General features: G+C 56.9%; 1 pseudogene; it reads left to right on the top strand.

Moving 5' to 3' along the window:
* The window catches only part of LOC143262961 (large subunit ribosomal RNA), a 2,994-nt pseudogene extending 2,013 nt beyond the window's left edge, over window positions 1-981 (top strand).
* Window positions 982-9,281: the final 8,300 nt, after the last annotated feature.

Below are 9,281 nucleotides of genomic sequence, written 5' to 3'. Positions count from 1 at the left end.
AGACGTTAAACACTTGTAAAAAAAACGCAGCTATTTTATTATTTTTTTTATTATTATATAAATCGCAGCATATTTTGTTATTATATACATGCACAAAAAACACCCATTGGGCGAAAGGGAATCCGGTTTCTATTCCGGAACCCGGCAGCGGAACCGCATACCATTCGGGCCCTCGTAAGAGTGTTCGTCGGGGTAACCCAAAATGACCTGGAGACGCCGTCGGGAGATCCGGGGAGAGTTTTCTTTTCTGTATAAGCGTTCGAGTTCCCTGGAAACCTCTAGCAGGGAGATAGGGTTTGGAACGCGAAGAGCACCGCAGTTGCGGCGGTGTCCGGATCATCCCCTCGGACCTTGAAAATCCAGGAGAGGGCCACGTGGAGGTGTCGCGCCGGTTCGTACCCATATCCGCAGCAGGTCTCCAAGGTAAAGAGCCTCTAGTCGATAGATTAATGTAGGTAAGGGAAGTCGGCAAATTGGATCCGTAACTTCGGGATAAGGATTGGCTCTGAGGAGCGGGGCGTGTCGGGCTTGGTCGGGAAGCGGGTCTGGCTGACGTGCCGGGCCTGGGCGAGGTGAACGGCTCTCGTGGCTGGGATCCGAGCTCGGTCCCGTGCCTTGGCCTCCCGCGGATCTTCCTTGCTGCGAGGCTTCCGTGGCGTTTCCCATCGGTGCGGTCGTCCTCTTCGGCCGCCATTCAACGCTCAGCTCAGAACTGGCACGGACTAGGGGAATCCGACTGTCTAATTAAAACAAAGCATTGCGATGGCCCCCACGGGTGTTGACGCAATGTGATTTCTGCCCAGTGCTCTGAATGTCAACGTGAAGAAATTCAAAAAAGCGCGGGTAAACGGCGGGAGTAACTATGACTCTCTTAAGGTAGCCAAATGCCTCGTCATCTAATTAGTGACGCGCATGAATGGATTAACGAGATTCCCATCTGTCCCTATCTACTGGCGGTGGCGGTCTGTGGCCACCCAGGGCGGGAGATAACCCCCGAACTAGCCCTCGCGTAGGAGGGTTGATCGGCCGAGTCGATGGGTGTATCGGCGATGAAGGCATTAGAGACCGTCAGTGCGTCGTACATGTAGTACTTCGCATAATGGCGAGGCCCTGATTTAGCATACGGGCTGTGGCGTGTTCTTTGTACAGCACTGTATGTGCTGTATGACTTCCGACTGGGGAACTGTTGTCACTCGTGGCATCAGTTCCCCAGTTTACGTTAAACGGTTTTTCGGACCGTTTTTCGTGGGCGGAACACGCCACTAGACAACACTCCGCTGGGCTCAGGAATACATGGGATGCAATCAATCCCCTGGGCAACCCAGGCCGCAAGGGGCAAACGTGCCCTAGCCACACTTGAGCCTCCACGAAAAAGGTACCGCTGGATAGCTCGTGTTCTTAAATACGCAGCGAACTGAACGAAGTGTGGTGGAGAGGAAGAGGCAGCCTCTCCGACTGCTGTCTCCCACGTGTTTGCCGTGCGTGGCGACCCTTGTCGTCGGAAAAGAGGATCCTGGGATCTGAGGGGGCCCTCTCCTGCGGGTGAGACGTCCCCAACACGTACCTTTGGCCTCTGCTTCGGCTAGATGGGCGGCTGGACGAGAAAAGCAGCCCTGGTCCAGTCAATCGGCTTGGAACGACCACACGCTTCGGGCAAGTGGGTTCTGCTGGGCGAGGACGCGGGCTGGGTAAGGAAACCGACCCAGCCAGCAGACTATATTCGGTGCGTAGCCCTAACTCAGCCTTTGGCGGGTTCCAAATTGTGTGGGTCGGTGGTGGCCGGGGAGCGCACTGGATGAAAGACCAAGACACATTATGGGTCTGAATAAAAATAATGAACAAAAAACTAAGCGTCCAAAGACGACGGGTCCAGCTCCTACTCGGAGTGAAGCCGTCGCCGCAGACGCGGGAACTGCAAATGCAGCTGTCAGTCCCCCCGCGTCTGTGAGAAAGACAAGATCCGGGAAGGTGATTAATATCGCCAATCCTCGTGTGATCTTGCAAAGATGTGTGACTCCCACGCGAGCGGTCTCGGTGAAAACCGAGCCCACGGTAGAAGGTACGCCGGACACCGGTAACGTGGAAGTAATCGAACGAGTCGGAGACACGTCACTCGTGAAGGTGCAGTCGGCACCCGAGCGTGTCGAGGACCCTACTGGTGACGGTTGGCAAACCGTCACCAAAAAGTCAAAGCGAGCCAAGCCGGGCGCACCCACCGGCAAGGCCGCAGTAAACCGGGCCAGGAGACCGAAGGGGACGTTCTCCGGGCAGAAGGTACGGCCTCTCGATCTCGTAAGAGACGAAGCCTTTAGGCGAGTGTCCGAAATACGGACCTTTTGCTTTCGACCTGAGTCGAAAGTCAATAAGGAGTCCGGGTCAAAGATACTCGCCGAGGTTGAGGCACTCAACGAGCTGGTCCAGGAGCTTATTCAACGGAATAGCTTCGTCGAAGGGCAGCTCGCCGCGGTCAGGGCGGACCTAAAAGCGCGTCCTGCCGTAATGAGTGCGATGCGACCTGGGCCGTCCAAGGGAACTCTCCCGAAGACGGCCTGCAACGCCGCGCAGTCGACTTACGCCCATGTGAACAAAGTCGACTGCAAAGGAGCTTCTCCGGAAGCGGGGAGACGGCCACAACCGCAGCATGTGGTAAAAATCTTCCCGCCGAAGGAAAAAGGACAGAGCAGCGAAGTTACGAAGGTTACTGTTCTGTCGCTCGTTAAACCAGCGAAGGAGGCGATCCGAATTAAGTCGGTCCGACGCATCCACTCCGGTGGCATCGTCGTCGAGACCGACCGAAAGGAGGACCTGCAAGCCTTCGTTGGCAATAAGAAGCTCCGGAGCGCGGGTCTGTCCGTCTCCTTACCTACCAAGCGGGACCCCGAGGTTTTAGTTTACGACGTCCCGCGTCGGATGGGTAAGGACGAAATTGCCTCCAGTATTTGGAGGCAAAATCTCTGCGATGCGAACCAGAAGGATGTGCCTTCGGGAATTCGGGTCAGCCGCATGGCTGGCAAGACCCCGGAGACAGCCAACTGGGTCGTTGCCGTCAGTCCGCAGAATCTTCAGCGGCTGAAGCAGAGGGGTAGCCGAGTTTACCTTGGATGGAACTCCTGTCGTGTACGGGATTTCGTCCAGGTGCTTCGGTGCTACCGTTGTCAACGCTTCGGGCATACCTCGAAGCGTTGTAAATTCAAGGAGGATGTGTGCGGTCACTGCTCCCAAAAGGGGCATACCTTCACGCTCTGTAGCAAGAAGAGTGAACCTCCGGTCTGCTCTAATTGCAAGGACAGAGGGTGGGCTAGTGCACACAAGTCGCGGGACCCAGCTTGCGCTTCCTATCAGGCGGCGCTAGCTTTGGAGTCGTCCCGTGTCCGACTTGAGTGACGGGCAGACGTGGACTTGTCCACTCCGCCATTCGAACGGCATGCTGGGCGGACCCCTCGGGGTTCGCCCCCTCGGGCCAGGCTGAAGCCCCTCTTGCGGAGATAAATTGACTTTAACACTACTCCGTCAAGAGTGCCTGGATTGGGTTGGACTCGAGGTGGCAGCGGGAGTAGCACGTTGTCTTCCCCTGTCACGATAACGAACGAGGGTAGAGCCAGACCATCGGCACGCGTCGAGAGAGCGGCTAGTATAGTCCACATAGGACCCAGGCATAGCCCATCTTTAGACTCACAACGACGACACTAACTGTCCCTATCTACTGGCGGTGGCGGTCTGTGGCCACCCAGGGCGGGAGATAACCCCCGAACTAGCCCTCGCGTAGGAGGGTTGATCGGCCGAGTCGATGGGTGTATCGGCGATGAAGGCATTAGAGACCGTCAGTGCGTCGTACATGTAGTACTTCGCATAATGGCGAGGCCCTGATTTAGCATACGGGCTGTGGCGTGTTCTTTGTACAGCACTGTATGTGCTGTATGACTTCCGACTGGGGAACTGTTGTCACTCGTGGCATCAGTTCCCCAGTTTACGTTAAACGGTTTTTCAGACCGTTTTTCGTGGGCGGAACACGCCACTAGACAACACTCCGCTGGGCTCAGGAATACATGGGATGCAATCAATCCCCTGGGCAACCCAGGCCGCAAGGGGCAAACGTGCCCTAGCCACACTTGAGCCTCCACGAAAAAGGTACCGCTGGATAGCTCGTGTTCTTAAATACGCAGCGAACTGAACGAAGTGTGGTGGAGAGGAAGAGGCAGCCTCTCCGACTGCTGTCTCCCACGTGTTTGCCGTGCGTGGCGACCCTTGTCGTCGGAAAAGAGGATCCTGGGATCTGAGGGGGCCCTCTCCTGCGGGTGAGACGTCCCCAACACGTACCTTTGGCCTCTGCTTCGGCTAGATGGGCGGCTGGACGAGAAAAGCAGCCCTGGTCCAGTCAATCGGCTTGGAACGACCACACGCTTCGGGCAAGTGGGTTCTGCTGGGCGAGGACGCGGGCTGGGTAAGGAAACCGACCCAGCCAGCAGACTATATTCGGTGCGTAGCCCTAACTCAGCCTTTGGCGGGTTCCAAATTGTGTGGGTCGGTGGTGGCCGGGGAGCGCACTGGATGAAAGACCAAGACACATTATGGGTCTTAATAAAATTAATGAACAAAAAACTAAGCGTCCAAAGACGACGGGTCCAGCTCCCACTCGGAGTGAAGCCGTCGCCGCAGACGCGGGAACTGCAAATGCAGCTGTCAGTCCCCCCGCGTCTGTGAGAAAGACAAGATCCGGGAAGGTGATTAATATCGCCAATCCTCGTGTGATCTTGCAAAGATGTGTGACTCCCACGCGAGCGGTCTCGGTGAAAACCGAGCCCACGGTAGAAGGTACGCCGGACACCGGTAACGTGGAAGTAATCGAACGAGTCGGAGACACGTCACTCGTGAAGGTGCAGTCGGCACCCGAGCGTGTCGAGGACCCTACTGGTGACGGTTGGCAAACCGTCACCAAAAAGTCAAAGCGAGCCAAGCCGGGCGCACCCACCGGCAAGGCCGCAGTAAACCGGGCCAGGAGACCGAAGGGGACGTTCTCCGGGCAGAAGGTACGGCCTCTCGATCTCGTAAGAGACGAAGCCTTTAGGCGAGTGTCCGAAATACGGACCTTTTGCTTTCGACCTGAGTCGAAAGTCAATAAGGAGTCCGGGTCAAAGATACTCGCCGAGGTTGAGGCACTCAACGAGCTGGTCCAGGAGCTTATTCAACGGAATAGCTTCGTCGAAGGGCAGCTCGCCGCGGTCAGGGCGGACCTAAAAGCGCGTCCTGCCGTAATGAGTGCGATGCGACCTGGGCCGTCCAAGGGAACTCTCCCGAAGACGGCCTGCAACGCCGCGCAGTCGACTTACGCCCATGTGAACAAAGTCGACTGCAAAGGAGCTTCTCCGGAAGCGGGGAGACGGCCACAATCGCAGCATGTGGTAAAAATCTTCCCGCCGAAGGAAAAAGGACAGAGCAGCGAAGTTACGAAGGTTACTGTTCTGTCCCTCATTAAACCAGCGAAGGAGGCGATCCGAGTAAAGTCGGTCCGACGCATCCACTCCGGTGGCATCGTCGTCGAGACCGACCGAAAGGAGGACCTGCAAGCCTTCGTTGGCAATAAGAAGCTCCGGAGCGCGGGTCTGTCCGTCTCCTTACCCACCAAGCGGGACCCCGAGGTTTTAGTTTACGACGTCCCGCGTCGGATGGGTAAGGACGAAATTGCCTCCAGTATTTGGAGGCAAAATCTCTGCGATGCGAACCAGAAGGATGTGCCTTCGGGAATTCGGGTCAGCCGCATGGCTGGCAAGACCCCGGAGACAGCCAACTGGGTCGTTGCCGTCAGTCCGCAGAATCTTCAGCGGCTGAAGCAGAGGGGTAGCCGAGTATACCTTGGATGGAACTCCTGTCGTGTACGGGATTTCGTCCAGGTGCTTCGGTGCTACCGTTGTCAACGCTTCGGGCATACCTCGAAGCGTTGTAAATTCAAGGAGGACGTGTGCGGTCACTGCTCCCAAAAGGGGCATACCTTCACGCTCTGTAGCAAGAAGAGTGAACCTCCGGTCTGCTCTAATTGCAAGGACAGAGGGTGGGCTAGTGCACACAAGTCGCGGGACCCAGCTTGCGCTTCCTATCAGGCGGCGCTAGCTTTGGAGTCGTCCCGTGTCCGACTTGAGTGACGGGCAGACGTGGAATTGTCCACTCCGCCATTCGAACGGCATGCTGGGCGGACCCCTCGGGGTTCGCCCCCTCGGGCCAGGCTGAAGCCCCTCTTGCGGAGATAAATTGACTTTAACACTACTCCGTCAAGAGTGCCTGGATTGGGTTGGACTCGAGGTGGCAGCGGGAGTAGCACGTTGTCTTCCCCTGTCACGATAACGAACGAGGGTAGAGCCAGACCATCGGCACGCGTCGAGAGAGCGGCTAGTATAGTCCACATAGGACCCAGGCATAGCCCATCTTTAGACTCACAACGACGACACTAACTGTCCCTATCTACTGGCGGTGGCGGTCTGTGGCCACCCAGGGTTGAGAGGCGACCCCCGAACTAGTCCTCGCGTAGGTTGTTGCTACTACCGAGTCGATGGATGCGTCGACGATGAAGGCATTTTAGACCGTCAGTGCGTCGTACATGTAGTACTTCGCATAATGGCGAGGCCCGAGATTAAGCATGCGGGCTGTGGCGTGTTCATGTACAGCATTGAATATGCTGTACTACTCCTTAGCGGGGGACTGTTGTCACTTGTGGCTGCAGTCCCCCGCGTCACGTTATGCGGTTTTTCTGGTCTAACTGGAATGCCGCATTTTCGTTGTCTGAACACGCCACGAAGCAACACGCCGTCGGATTGAATGTTGCTGCTGAGTCGATAGGTGCATCGGCGATGAAGGCACTCGAGAGACCGTCAGTGCGTTGTACATGTAGTGCTTCGCATAATGACGAGGCCCGTGATTAAGCAAGCGGGCTGTGGCGTGTTCTTGTGCAGTATTGAACATGCTGCACTACTCCCATCCGGGGGACTGTTGTCACTTGTGGCTTCAGTCCCCCGCGTTACGTTATGCGGTTTTTCTGGTCTGACTGGAATGCCGCATTTTCGTTATCTGAACACGCCACAAAGCAACACGCCGACGGAGTGAATGCTGCCGAGTTGACGGATGCATCAGATGCATCGGCGATGAGGGTATTTTGAGACCGCCAGTGCGTTGTACATGTAGTACTTCGCATAATGGCGAGGCCCTTGAACTAAGCATACGGGCTGTGGCGTGTTCATGTACAGCATTGAATATGCTGTACTACTCCCTACCGGGGGACTGTTGTCACTTGTGGCTGCAGTCCCCCGCGTCACGTTGTGCGGTTTTTCTGGTCTGACCGGAATGCCGCATTTTCGTTGTCTGAGCGCGCCACGTAGCAACATGCCGCTGGATCTAGAAATCGGGATGCAACCAATCACCTGGGCAACCCAGGCCGCAAGGGGCAAACGTGCCCCAGCCACACTTGAGCCTCCACGAAAAAGGTACCGCTGGATAGCTCGTGTTCTCAAAACGCAGCGAACCGAACGAAGTGTGGTGGAGAGGAAGAGGCAGCCTCTCCGACTGCTGTCTCCCGCGTGTTTGCCGTGCGTGGCGACCCTTGTCGTCGGAAAAGAGGATCCTGGGATCTGAGGGGGCCCTCTCCTGCGGGTGAGACGTCCCCAACACGTACCTTTGGCCTCTGCTTCGGCTAGATGGGAGGCTGGACGAGAAAAGCAGCCCTGGTCCAGTCAATCGGCTTGGAACGACCATACGCTTCGGCGAGTGGGTTCTGACGGGCGAGGACGCGGGCTGGGTTGAGCAATCGGCCCAGTCAGCAGACTATGTCCGGTGCGTAGCCCTAACCCAGCCTGATGGCGGGTTCCAAAATGTGTGGGTCGGTGGTGGCCGGGGAGCGTACCGGATGAAGGCAAAGATCTAACTATGGGATCTAAATTGAAAGTACAAATTGAACGTTCGAAGTCGGCGGGTCCAGCTCCTACTCGGAGTGAAGCCGTCGCCACAGACGCGGAAGCTACAGCAGCAGCTGTTAGCCCTCCTGCGTCTGCGAAAAAGACAAGGTCCGGGAAGGTGCTGAACATCGCCAATCCTCGTGTGACCTTGGAGAGATGCGTGACACCCACGCGAGCGGTCTCGGTGAAAACTGAGGCCACGGTAGAAGGCGCGCCGGACACCGGTAACGTGGGGACAGCGCCCAAGTCGGGGGACTCCCCCAGCCGCAAGGCTGGGAAGGAGAAACCCAGAAAAATCGAATCAGTCAAAGACACGCTCGTGAAGGTGCAACCGGCACCCGTGCGTGTCGAAGACCCCGAAGGTGGCGGTTGGAAAACCGTCACCAAAAAGTCGAAGCGTGCCAAGCCAGTCGCACCTACTGGCAAGGCCGCAGCAAACCAGGCCAGGAAATCGAAGGGGACGGTTTCCGGGCACAAGGTACGGCCTCTCGATCTCGTGAGAGACGAAGCCTTCAGGCGAGTATCGGAGATACGGACCTTTTGCTTTCGACCCGAGTCGAAAGTCAACAAGGAGTCCGGGTCGAAGATACTAGCAGAAGTCGGAGCACTCAACGAGTTGGTCCAGGAGCTGATTCAACGAAACAGCTTCGTCGAAGGGCAACTCGCCGCGGTCAGGGCGGACCTAAAAGCGCGTCCTGCCGTAATGAGTGCGGCGCGACCTGGGCCGTCCAAGGGAACCCTCCCGAAGACGGTCTCCAATGCCGCGCAGTTGACCTACGCCCAAGTGGCAAAGGTCAACCAGTCAGCGACTCCGGAGGCGAGAAGACCACCGACACAATACGTGGTGCGTATCTTCCCGCCAAAGGATAAAGGACAGAACAGCGATGCTACTAAGAGAGCTGTTCTGTCGATCGTAAAACCTGCGAAGGAGGCGATCCGTGTCAGATCGGTTCGACGCATCCACTCCGGTGGCATCGTCGTCGAAACCGATCGCAAGGAGGACCTAAAAGCCTTCGTAGGCAATAAGAAGCTGGCGAGTGCGGGACTGTCCGTCTCCTTGCCCAGCAAACGGGACCCCGAGGTCCTGATTTATGACATTCCGAAAGGGATGGGCAAGGAGGAAATTGCCTCCAGTCTTTGGAGGCAAAACCTCTCTGAGGCGTCCCAGAAGGATGTGCCTTCGGGTGTTCGGGTCAGTCGCATGGCTGGCAAGACCCCGGAGACAGCCAACTGGGTAGTGGCCGTCAGTCCGCAGATTCGTCGGCGGCTGGCGCAGAGAGGGGACCGGGTGTACCTCGGGTGGAGTTCCTGTCGTGTGCGGGACTTCATACAGGTCACCCGATG

This window comes from Megalopta genalis, unplaced genomic scaffold, assembly GCF_051020955.1.
Source record: "Megalopta genalis isolate 19385.01 unplaced genomic scaffold, iyMegGena1_principal scaffold0259, whole genome shotgun sequence".
NCBI lineage: Eukaryota > Metazoa > Arthropoda > Insecta > Hymenoptera > Halictidae > Megalopta > Megalopta genalis.
Note: the sequence above shows the minus strand (reverse complement) of the source record. Positions and strands in the feature narration are given on the sequence as shown.